Source organism: Tachyglossus aculeatus, unplaced genomic scaffold, assembly GCF_015852505.1.
Source record: "Tachyglossus aculeatus isolate mTacAcu1 unplaced genomic scaffold, mTacAcu1.pri scaffold_75_arrow_ctg1, whole genome shotgun sequence".
Taxonomy (NCBI): Eukaryota; Metazoa; Chordata; class Mammalia; order Monotremata; family Tachyglossidae; genus Tachyglossus; species Tachyglossus aculeatus.
In genome coordinates this window covers 647,366-658,820 of record NW_024045092.1, presented here as the reverse complement: position 1 = coordinate 658,820, position 11,455 = coordinate 647,366, and the positions used below count along the sequence as shown (strand labels likewise).

General features: G+C 46.5%; 1 pseudogene; it reads right to left on the bottom strand.

The window, feature by feature from the left end:
- Positions 1 to 10,029: 10,029 nt before the first annotated feature.
- LOC119923977 lies at positions 10,030 to 11,094 on the bottom strand (annotated as a pseudogene).
- Positions 11,095 to 11,455: the final 361 nt, after the last annotated feature.

Here is an 11,455-nt window from a genome sequence, read left to right as displayed (position 1 = left end):
GCCAACTACCTGCTCCACCCGACCTCACCCACTCACCAAATTGGTCACATCCTCGACCTCATCATCTCCTACCGCTGCACTATCTCCACCCTCACCAACTCTGAAATCCCTCTCTCTGATCATAAACTTCTCACCTGCCTCCTCATTCACACTCTTCTCCCCTGTAGATCCATAGTACTACCTCACAGATACCTCTGCTTTCTCGACCTCATCCATCTTTCTGAGAGACTCACACCCTACCTTGCCTCCCTTTCCTCTCTACCGAATCTTGCTGACCAGATTACTGCTCTCAACTCTACTCTCTCTATTCAACTCAACTCGATCGCTTCCCTTTCCCTTCTCCACTCTCGTACCACTAACCCACAGCCTGAATCACTGACCCTGTACGCCTCCTTCGCTCTTTTGCTCGAGCTGCTGAACGCTGCTACAGAAAGTCTAAACACCAAGCCAACCTTGTTCACTTCAAGTTTATCTTTTCCTGCTTTAACTCTGCCCTCTCCTCTGCCAGGCAAAACTATTTCTCCTCCCTTATTGACACCCGTGCTCATCATCCCTGTCAGCTCTTCTGCACATTTAACTCCCTTCTCAGGCCCCCTATTCTTCCCCCTCCTCCATCTCTCAACCCCAACCATTTGGCCTCCTACGTCATTAGTTAAATTAACTGCATCAGGTCTGAGCTTCCCAAAGTCACTCCTCTCACTTCTCTAACCTCCCTGCTCTTCGTTACTCTCCATCCTTCCCAGAAGTATCTTCAGATGAGAACTCCTCTCTCCTCTCAAGTGTTACTCCATCCACCTGTGCTGCAGACCCTATTCCCTCTCATCTTCTGAAATCTCTCGCCCCTTCCCTCCTCCCCTCCTTAACTTCCATCTTCAATCGCTCACTCTCCACTGGTTCCTTCCCCTCTACCTTTAAACATGTCCACGTCTCCACCATCCTGAAAAATCCCTCTCTTGACCTCACCTCCCCTTCTAGTTATAGCCCTATCTCCCTCCTACCATCCCTTTCCAAACTCCTAGAATGAGTCGTCTGCTCGCGAAGCCTCGAATTCCTCAATGCCAACTCTCTCCTTGACCCCCTCCATTCTGGCTTCCGTCCCCTAACCCCCGGAACCTGCCCTCTCAAAGGTCATGAATGACCTTCCTCTTGCCAAATCCGACGGTTCCTACTCCATCCTAATCCTCCTTGACCTCTCAGCTGCCTTCGACACTGCAGGCAAGACCTTCAACACGCTATTCAACCTTGGATTCATAGACTCCGTCCTCTCCTGGTTCTCCTGTTATCTCTCTGGCTGTTCCCTTCCCCCAAGTCTGCACTGAGGTTCGGGAAGATTAAATATATATAATACATATATGTATACATATAATACATATATGTATATATGTATATATGTTTGCACATATTTTTTACTCTATTTATTTATTTGTACATATCTATTCTATTTATTTTATTTTGTTAGTGTGTTTGGTTTTGTTCTCTGTCTCCCCCTTTTAGACTGTGAGCCCACTGTTGGGTAGGGACTGTCTCCATATGTTGCCAATTTGTACTTCCCAAGCGCTTAGTACAGTGCTCTGCACATAGTAAGCGCTCAATAAATGCGATTGATGATGATGAATGCTACATTCTAAGCCTATTTTGGCCAAAGTGATTGGGCTTAAGTCGACTCTGTATAGACTGTTAAATCAATAGGCAGTTGCCAGGGTTGCAGCTGTAGTAGACGTGCAGGCTTACTGTCCATGTTAGCCAGCTATTTTCAGGTTCCTCTCAGTCCATGTGTCACACAAATACTCTGAGAGATTCTTCAGTCAGGAACTTTCACCAGAACCTAAGCATGAAACACAGCATTTGGCTAATGCAACCTTCCCCCAAGTCTGCACTGAGGTTCGGGAAGTCTGTGTCATATTTATCCGACACCCACCGTCTCCACTACTGTTATAAATTCAACTTGTAATCACTTTATGAATAATAATGATGATAATAATAATAATGGTATTAGTTAAGAGGTCACTCGCCAAGTACTGTTCTAAGTGCTGGGGTAGATACAAGGCAATCAGGTTGTCCCACATGGGGTTCACAGTCTTAATCTCCATTTTACAAATGAGGTAACTGAGTCACCTGAGATAAGTTAAGCAACTTGCACAAAATCACACAGCTGGCAACTGGTGGAACCGGGTTTAGAACCCAAAGCCTCTGACTCCCGAGCCCGTTCTCTTTCCACTATACCAGTCTGCCTCTCAAGTAACTGTAATAGTCACTTTTCCTATACAGCCTTGATTAATGGATCAACCTCCTTGCTGACCTCCCAGCCTCCTGTCTCCACCCACTCCAATCCATATTTCACTCTGCTGCCAGGATCAAATTTCTACAAAAACTTCCAGGACATGTTTCTCAACTTCTGAATAAACCTGAGTGGTTACCCCATCCACCTCCGCATCAAACAGAAACTCCTCTTCACTGCCTTCAAAGCAGTCAATCACCTTGCCGCCTCCGACCTCACCTACCTTCTCTCCTTTATTCATTCATTCATTCCTTCATTAGATCGTATTTATTGAATGGTTACTGTGTGCAGAGTACCGTACTAAGCACTTGGAAAGTATCATTCGGCAACAGAGACAATCCCTACACAACAATACGCTCATAATCTAGAAGGGGGGAGACAGACAACAAAACAAAACAAGTAGACAGGCATCAATAGCATCAATATAAATAAAAAGATTTATAGATCAATCGATCAATCAATCGTATTTATTGAGCGCTTACTGTGTGCGGAGCACTGTACTAAGCTCTTGGGAAGTACAAGTTGGCAACATATAGAGACAGTCCCTACCCAACAGTGGGCTCACAGTCTAGAAGGGGGAGACAGAGAACAAAACCAAACATATTAACAAAATAAAATAAATGGAATAGATATGTACAAGTAAGTAAATAAATAAATAAATAGAGTATTAAATATGTACAAACATATATGCACATATACAGGTGCTGTGGGGAAGGGAAGGAGGTAAGATGGGGGAGATGGAGAGGGGGACGAGGAGGAGAGGAAGGAGGGGGCTCAGTCTGGGAAGGCCTCCTGGAGGAGGGGAGCTCTCAGTAGGGCCTTGAAGGGAGGAAGAGAGCTAGCTTGGCGGATGGGCAGAGGGAGGGCATTCCAGACCAGGAGGGGTAACGTGGGCCGGGTGTCGACGGCGGGACAGGTGAGAACGAGGCACGGTGAGGAGATTAGCGGCAGAGGAGCGGAGGGTGCGGGCTGGGCTGTAGAAGGAGAGAAGGGAGATGAGGTAGGAGGGGGCGAGGTGATGGACAGCCTTGAAGCCGAGGGTGAGGAGTTTTTGCGTGATGCGTAGTTTGATTGGTAGCCACTGGAGATTTTTGAGGAGGGGAGTAACATGCCCAGGGCGTTTCTGGGCAGAGATAATCCAGGCAGCAGCATGAAGTATGGATTGAAGTGGGGAGAGACACGAGGATGGGAGATCAGAGAGAAGGCTGATGCAGTAGTCCAGACAGGATAGGATGAGAGCTTGAACGAGCAGGGTAGCGGTTGGGATGGAGAGGAAAATGCGGATCTTGGCAATGTTGCAGAGCTGAGATCGGCCGGTTTGGGTGACGGCTTGGATGTGAGGGGTGAATGAGAGAGGGCAGTCGAGGATGACACCAAGTTTGCGGGCTTGTGAGACGAGAAGGATGGTAGTGCCGTCAACAGTGATGGGAAAGTCAGGGAGAGGGCAGGGTTTGGGAGGGAAGACAAGGAGTTCAGTCTTGAACATGTTGAGTTTAAGGAGGCGGGCAGACATCCAGATGGAGATGTCCTGAAGGCAGGAGGAGATGCGAGCCTGGAGGGAGGGGGAAAGAGCAGGGGCAGAGATTAGATTTGGGTGTCATCAGCGTAGAGATGATAATTGAAGCCGTGGGAGCGAATGAGTTCACCAAGGGAGTGAGTGTAGATCGAGAACAGAAGGGGACCAAGTACTGAACTTTGGGGAACCCCCACGGTAAGAGGATGGGAGGGGAAGGAGGAGCCTGCAAAAGAGACTGAGAATGAACGACCGGAGAGATAAGAGGAGAACCAGGAGAGGACGGAGTCTGTGAAGCCAAGGTTGGATAGTGTCTTGAGGGGAAAGGGGTCGTCCACAGTGTCGAAGCCAGCTGAGAGGTCGAGGAGGATTAGGATAGAGTATGAGCCTTTGGATCTGGCAAGCAGGAGGTCATTGGTGACCTTTGAGAGGGCAGTTTCCATGGAATGTAGGGGACGGAAGCCAGACTGGAGGGGGTGGACGAGAGAGTTGGTCTTGAGGAATTCGAGGCAGCACGTGTAGACAACTCCTTCAAGGAGTTTGGAAAGGAATGGTGGAAGGGATATGGAGCGATAACTAGAAGGTGAGGTGGGGTCAAGAGAGGGTTTTTTTAGGATGGGAGAGACATGGGCATGTTCGAAGGCAGAGGGGAAGGAACCAGTGGAGAGTGAGTGGTTGAAGATGGAAGTTAAGGAGGGGAGAAGGGATGGAGCGAGAGATTTCATGAGATGAGGGAATAAATATATATATACATATACATATATATGCACACAAGTGCTGTGGGGCAGGGAGGGGATAAAGCAGAAGGCGTAGAGGCAATGGGCCGTGTAGGAGAAGCAGAGGAAATTGGGGGCTCAGCTTGAGAAAGCCTCCTGGAGAAAGTGAGCTTTCAGTAGGGCTTTGAAGGGTGGAAGAGAGCCAGTTCGGTGGATGTGAGGCGGGAGGGCATTCCAGGCCAGAGGTAGGACATGGGCCAGGGGTCGATGGCGGGACAGGAGAGAACGAGGCACAGTGAGGAGGGTAGTGGCAGAGAAGTGGAGTGTGAGGGCTGGTATGTAGAATAAGGGAAGGGTGGTGAGGTGGGGGGGGGGAAGTTGATGGAGAGCTTTGAAGCTAATAGTGAGGAGTTTTAGTGTCCTACTACAATCCAGCCTGCACACCTTGCTCCCCTATTGCTAACCTTCTCACTGTACCTCGATCTAATCTGTCTTTCTTCCGACCTCTCGCCTACGTCTTGCCTCTGGCCTCGAATGTCCCCATCCTCAAATCCAACAGACAATTATTCTCCCCCACTTCAAAGCCTTGATGAAGGCACATCTCCTCCAAGAGACTTTCTCTGACTAGGCCCTTCTTTCTTCTTCTCCCACTTCCCTCTGAGATGCCATAACTTTTTCCCTTTGTTAACCACCATCCCCCGGCTCAGAGCACCTATGTACGTATTAGTAATTTATTTATTTATATTAATTTCTGTTTCTCCCTCTACACTGTATGCTCACTGTGGGCAGGGAATGTATCTGTTCATTGTTATACTATACTCTCCCAAGCAGTTAGTACAATGCCCTGTACCCAGTAAACCCTCAATGAATATAATTGAATTGAACAAATTATTGCTTTTAATGATGATGATGATGATTGTCATGAGCCCCAACTGAGATCCTGAGATTCTTGCCCTGCCTGGTCTCCCCCCAGACTGCTAAAGATTCACCTCACTTAGATTTCTCATCCAAGGATATACCTCACCCAGACCCTGAGATGAAATCCAAGGTTATACCTCATCCATGGAGCAGCCCTAATTAACCTGGAGCTGCTACTGGGACAAGGCACTTACTAACCTGCTCAAGGTGACACCAAACTACCACTGAATAAAGCAAAAAGTTTTTATTCAATTTTTAGTCTAATTAGAAGGCGTATAATGCACGCACACACACTCTCACACTTTCTACTGCAGTAAACGTAGCTACCAGCCTGACTGTTTGCCCCAACAGTTTCCGGGGGCCACATTAGGCATCTGAGTGCATTTCGTAGGTGGTGTTGCCGCTGCCCGGAGGACCAGCTATTTCACCCCTTTATCAGGTGTTTTGGTTGGGGGGGGGGGTGGCACTATTGGCGGGGGGTGGGTCCTGATTCTCTGCTCCAGCTGCCTGCTGTCTCAAACCCATTACCAGGGGAAGTCAGGGGAAATGCCTGCCTCTGCCTGCCTGTTCATCGAGCAGTCTGTCTCTTGCTCAACAGCAGGGCAAATCAGCCCCTCCTAAAACTTCTCAACAAGAAAATCCAGTTTCTCCTCAAATTCCCCCTTTGACATTGTGGCTCACGGGGTCAAAGAACAGTCACGAAATGACGTCTGTATTACAAGGTGGATTCATTCTTACTCACCTCAATGATGATGGCATTTATGGGTCCCTATTAAAGTTGTATGAAAATGTCAATAAACTACAGTTTATTCGGAAGATGTTTCCCTGGGGTACTTCATTGAAAATACGAGTCTGTACATGAAGTGATAATAACAACTGCGTGCCTACTGAGTGTAAGATATTGCTGAATTAGGTGAACAATCATCCACTTGAATCATAGTATGAGCATCAATCTTGTCCCCTTCTAGACTTGATTTTTGTGTTCTACTTCATGGTATCCTCACACAGGCCCCTTCCCTTTCACTCCTTGTTTAGAAAAGGTCATTTACTCTCCTAAATCTTCTGCATGGGAAGGACCGAGGTGTAGCTGAGGAAGAGCTAGCCTCCGCCACAACTCCCACCCGGGTTTGAAGGTTAGAGCTGATCGAGATGATCCAGGTTGGTTCTGGTGGTGAAGGACAGTAGGTGAACTTTTAAACCAAGGTATGGTAATTTTCGTCACCCAGTTAGCAGACTTCTGAGGGCCAGAAACCAGTGAGCCGGGGTAGAGACACACTGGATCAAACGGAAACTTCAGCAATGAATACCATGTGCATTTACCGCCATCAGGGGGTCACATAGAACATTAACTATTCCATCCCCACCAGGGTCTCTGTAACAATAATAATAGTAATGCTAATAACAATAATGATGATATTTGTTAAGCGCTTACTATGTCCCAAGCACTGTTCAAAGCGCTGAGGTAGATCAAAGGTAATCAGGTTGTACCGTTGGCTCATAGTCTTAATCTCCATTTTACAGACCGTGTAACTGAGGCATAGAGAAGTAAAGTGACTTGCCCAAGATCACACAGCAGACAAGTGGCAGAGCCAGGATTAGAAACCATGTCCTTTGACTCCCACCCCCGTGCTCTTGCCACTAAGTCATGCTGCTACTCTGCTTCGCCTCTTTAGGGGGACTCAGTCACTTTATAGAAATAGCAGGAGCAGTAACCATGAAGCGAAATTTCCATCGTAGAAATGAAACTGAGATAAACTACTGTAAGTGGTATGAAGAAAGACATGGATTAAATAATTTATAACGAGCCTAGATTAAATAATTTATAACGAGCCTAGAACTGTAATTCCACTGAGATAATGTTAGTTTTGAAAAAGTCACATGCCACCAATATTTGCTTATTATTTTCAGGGGCATTTGTTAAGCTCTTCCTATGTGCCAGGCTCTGTCTAAATTGCTGGAATAAAGACAATCAGGTTGGACATAATCTACTATAGCACTTAGTTTTACTCCCCATTTTACAGATGAGCTACCTGAAGCACAGTTAAGTGGCTTGCCTGAGCTGGCACAGCAAGTACACGGTGGAAACAGAATCAGAAGGCAGGTCCCCTGACTCTCAGGACCTTTGTTTTTTCCACTAGTCCATGCTACATCTCGTGGCTGTTGCCTCCCTCTCCTTAAGAAGGAAGAAATTTGATTACATATTAATATCTAGAATGTCATTCAATTCTAATATTAATAACACTTGGACTGAGAAATCTCTGGAAATGCCAGACACCCTACCCTGCTGCCCACCATTCCAGGATAAGATGAGCCCAGATCTCTCCCCACAATTACCTGCTGCTAATTGACTGTCGGTGATGTCCATGTAGAGACAGGGCAACATCTGTGCCATATACAGCTGCCCTGGGGGACATCCCTGGTCCCACCCACGGCCCAGCTCTTTGAGGAGCCAGGCCTGGCTCTGTAATGTGCATCTGAAACTCTCACCCTCAGGGCCATACATGGCAACAGATGCTCCTTTGCCCCAATGGGTCCAGGGACTGTAAAGATCAGGAATGTAGAAAGAGGGATAGTAACAAAAGCAAACTGTAAAATGAGCCACACTGGAAGGAGTTTGGTTGGCTTCAGAGTCTTTGCTGCTTGTGTTCTGTAAAAGGCATTCAGGGTCCCAGCCTGGCAATCCAAGGGGCGTGGGTGCCTGAGGAGCCCTTTTCCTGAAGGCCCCCATTCCCCACTGACTGGGGGCTCTGGGGAGAGTCACCTGTCAATGAGTCATCAGAGATTTAGGGGCAAATGCAGCCAGGGGGAAAAACACAGACCTGACAATCATGACATCCGGGTTCAAGTCTCAGCCCTGCCCCTAGCCTACTGTGTGACCTTGGGTAAGCCATTAAACCCTCAGGGTTTCAGTTTCCTCATATGTAAAATGGAGGAGTACGATCCCTGCTCTCAATCCCTCTTGGATTGTGTGCACCTCTGTGACATGGCATGATTCTGGATCTCATTACTTTGTACCTTCCACAGAAAGAGTAGAGTATTTATTGAGCACCCACTGGGTATAACACACTATATTGATTGCTTGGAAACATAGAAAACAAGCAACTGGCACATTCTTTGCTCATGAGGAGCTCATTATTTAATGGTGGAGACGAATATAAAAATATTTACAAATAGTGTAATCAAAAAAATTGAATATATAATTGAAGACATATATATATATATGCACACACACACGCACACACAAACACACAAATGTGCTTCTGGTAGCATTAGCAGTTGTAATAGCATTTATTGAATGTATGCTGAATGCAGTGCACTGTACTACATTCCCCACAAGTGTACTCTAGTGGGTGAACAGGAATAAATCAATCCAGAAGCGCTGGAGAAGGCAGATGTGCTGGTAATACTCAGGGAACAGAGTAAGTATTCAGTCAATACCGTCACCCTCCAGCCTGAGGACAACGGCTTGGAGTTCACATGGTTGGCTGGAAAAGAGAACTAGGGACCAAACTGTTCCTCTAGGTTGATAATCAATGTAGCCAATTCCGAGCTCCTCATGCCCAGAACGTGAGGGTGGTGGTGATATCATGCAGCCAAGCCTTCAGGGATATGGAAGTAGTGCTATCTCTGCCTTTTTTTCTTTTTCATTAACCAAGTAGAGAGAGTGAGACACTAAGATGAGGTTGGAGGCGTGGGAGGCCATGAGAAGTAGCATCAGGGAGGGGAAACAGCACACTAGATAGAGGAAACATAAGATAAAGGAGAATGAGGAACATTTCTCAGCCTTACAACTCAAGAACTGGAGCTTTTTTCCTCTGTAAGACAATTGCTCTCACAGTCTCTGTGTATATTAGTGTCTTTATCCCTGTTCTTTGTCCCTTTATTGCTCACTCTTTCTCTGTGTGTCCTGTATCTGTCTCTTCTTCCATGCTCTCCCTTTATCACTCTCTCTGTCTCTCTATGTCTCTTTGCTTTTTTCTTCCTCCCCATTTTTGTCTTTCTGTCTCTGACTCTTTTTTTCTCTCTTTCTATTTTTCTGCTTTTTTCTCCTTCACTATCTCTTTCTGGCTCTCCCCCGTCCTTTCTGTTTTGATCTTTCTGTCTCTGACTCTTTCTCTGGCTCTCTTTGGCTCTCTGTCTCTGAGTCTTTACTGTTTCTATTTTTATCTCCTTCTCCCTCTCACTCTATTTTTGCTCCTGTCTCTCCATATTTCTCCCCACTGCCCTCTCTCTCTGCTTTGGTCTCTGGTCTTGCCTCTCTCCATCTGTACCTATTGATTTCTCACACTACCGTTTTCCTTCTCTAATTCAATCTGCTTTGTTTTATCTTTCTCTTCCTCTCATTCCCCCATTCTCTCCATCTTTCTCTCATTCTCCTTCTCTTGCTCTCTCCTTCTTGTTCTCTTTTTCTCCCTCCCTCCTTCACAGAGTAGCAGAAAGCTTTCCTTTGACACTTAACACACTTACCATCAGCATCTTTATCAGACTCAATCTACAAGTAGAACTGTGAAGTTTAGGAATGAACAATGCAGGTTGTGTCAACCGAATGTCCTCAAAATATCCCCCAGTGCCATAGGACCAAATTATTGTAGTCTAAAATATTTCTAGGTCTCAGTTGAAATCCACACTGACCTATCAAATCCCACAGGGCATCGATATGGTGCTACCCAATCAAGATGACTGTTCACCTTAATCCAGTGGATTTCAATGGGAGAGCAGCAGCCCTCCTTGGGACCCCAGGAGGGATCTGGGTTAGGCTCAGGAGATTCCCTTTTCCAGAACGTTCTCATCCTTCTGTCAGTGTCGATAACCAGGAAAGGACTGATGACTTAGAAGGTGAATGATAACACCATTTGGCTGTCGATCAGCAGAGGAGATTTCTCTTCATATTTATTAAAATGCTCAGCATGATGGCCTGCCTCCCATACAGGAGGACATAGAAAGTGACCAGGGCAATGATTCTCCTGGCCACTCTGACTTCGGGAATTTCTCTGGGTGGGCGTCCGGGCCTATGGAGTTGCTGGACCTGGTGGTGGTGTCCGTACAGTACAAACACCATGTAGCTGCTGGCTGTGCTCATAAGCCCCACAAAGAACAGATCTCGGAAGGAAATCACAGCCGCCATGGCCAGGGTAGCTGTGAGACTAGCACTGGTGTTAGAGCAGTATTTGAGGTCCAGTATGAGTCAGACACTGCTGTTGTTCTGGGGGCCGGTCAGGTAGATCTGCGCATTGATGTCTACTAACATACTGATAACCCAGGAGAGGAGACAGAAGGGGAGGATGCACTTGGATAATTTGGCTTTGAACCCTGCCCACCGGGAGGTGCTGGGACTGATAGTGACAGCCTGGAAGACGTTCACGAGGCAGGTGGTGCATATGGCAAGGCCCCGGGACACTCTGTAGATATATGATAGGATTTTACAACCAACAGCATCCGAGAAGTTTTTCCATCCCCAAGCTGACATGGCCTCGGGTATTCCACTGGTGAGGAGGATGATGGCGTTGGCCAAAGTCAGGTGAACTAAGATCAGGTCAGAGGAGCTGGGATTATAGCTGGCAGAGGCCATATGGATATAAAATAGGAGGAGGAAGATGTTCACTGAAACCCCAACGCTGATCAGATAGTAATAGAATCACTATCTGAAAGGATAGCTCAGCGCCATCCATTGCCTCAATTTTTTCTGAAAGGTTTCAGATCATCCTAGAGTAGGGAAAGAAGCATAGATCGGGAGTAAAACAGATGGGGAGAGAGGAATAGGAAGAGGGAGATACTGAGAGGGTTGGACAGAAAAAGAAAAAAATGGGGAAAGAGTTAGACAGAACGTAGGGGAGAAGGAAAAGTAAATAAATAAGGAGATGGAAAGAGGAAGAGGGGGAGAAAATGAAGAGAAAAGTATGGGGGGAAAAGGAAAGAAGAATAAGCTAAAGATAGAAAAGGAGAGAAAGATGGAAAGAGGAAGAAAAAGTGAAGAGGGAGAAGTAGAGAATAGGAAAAAAGAGTGGAAGAAAACATTTTTTCAAATTCAGT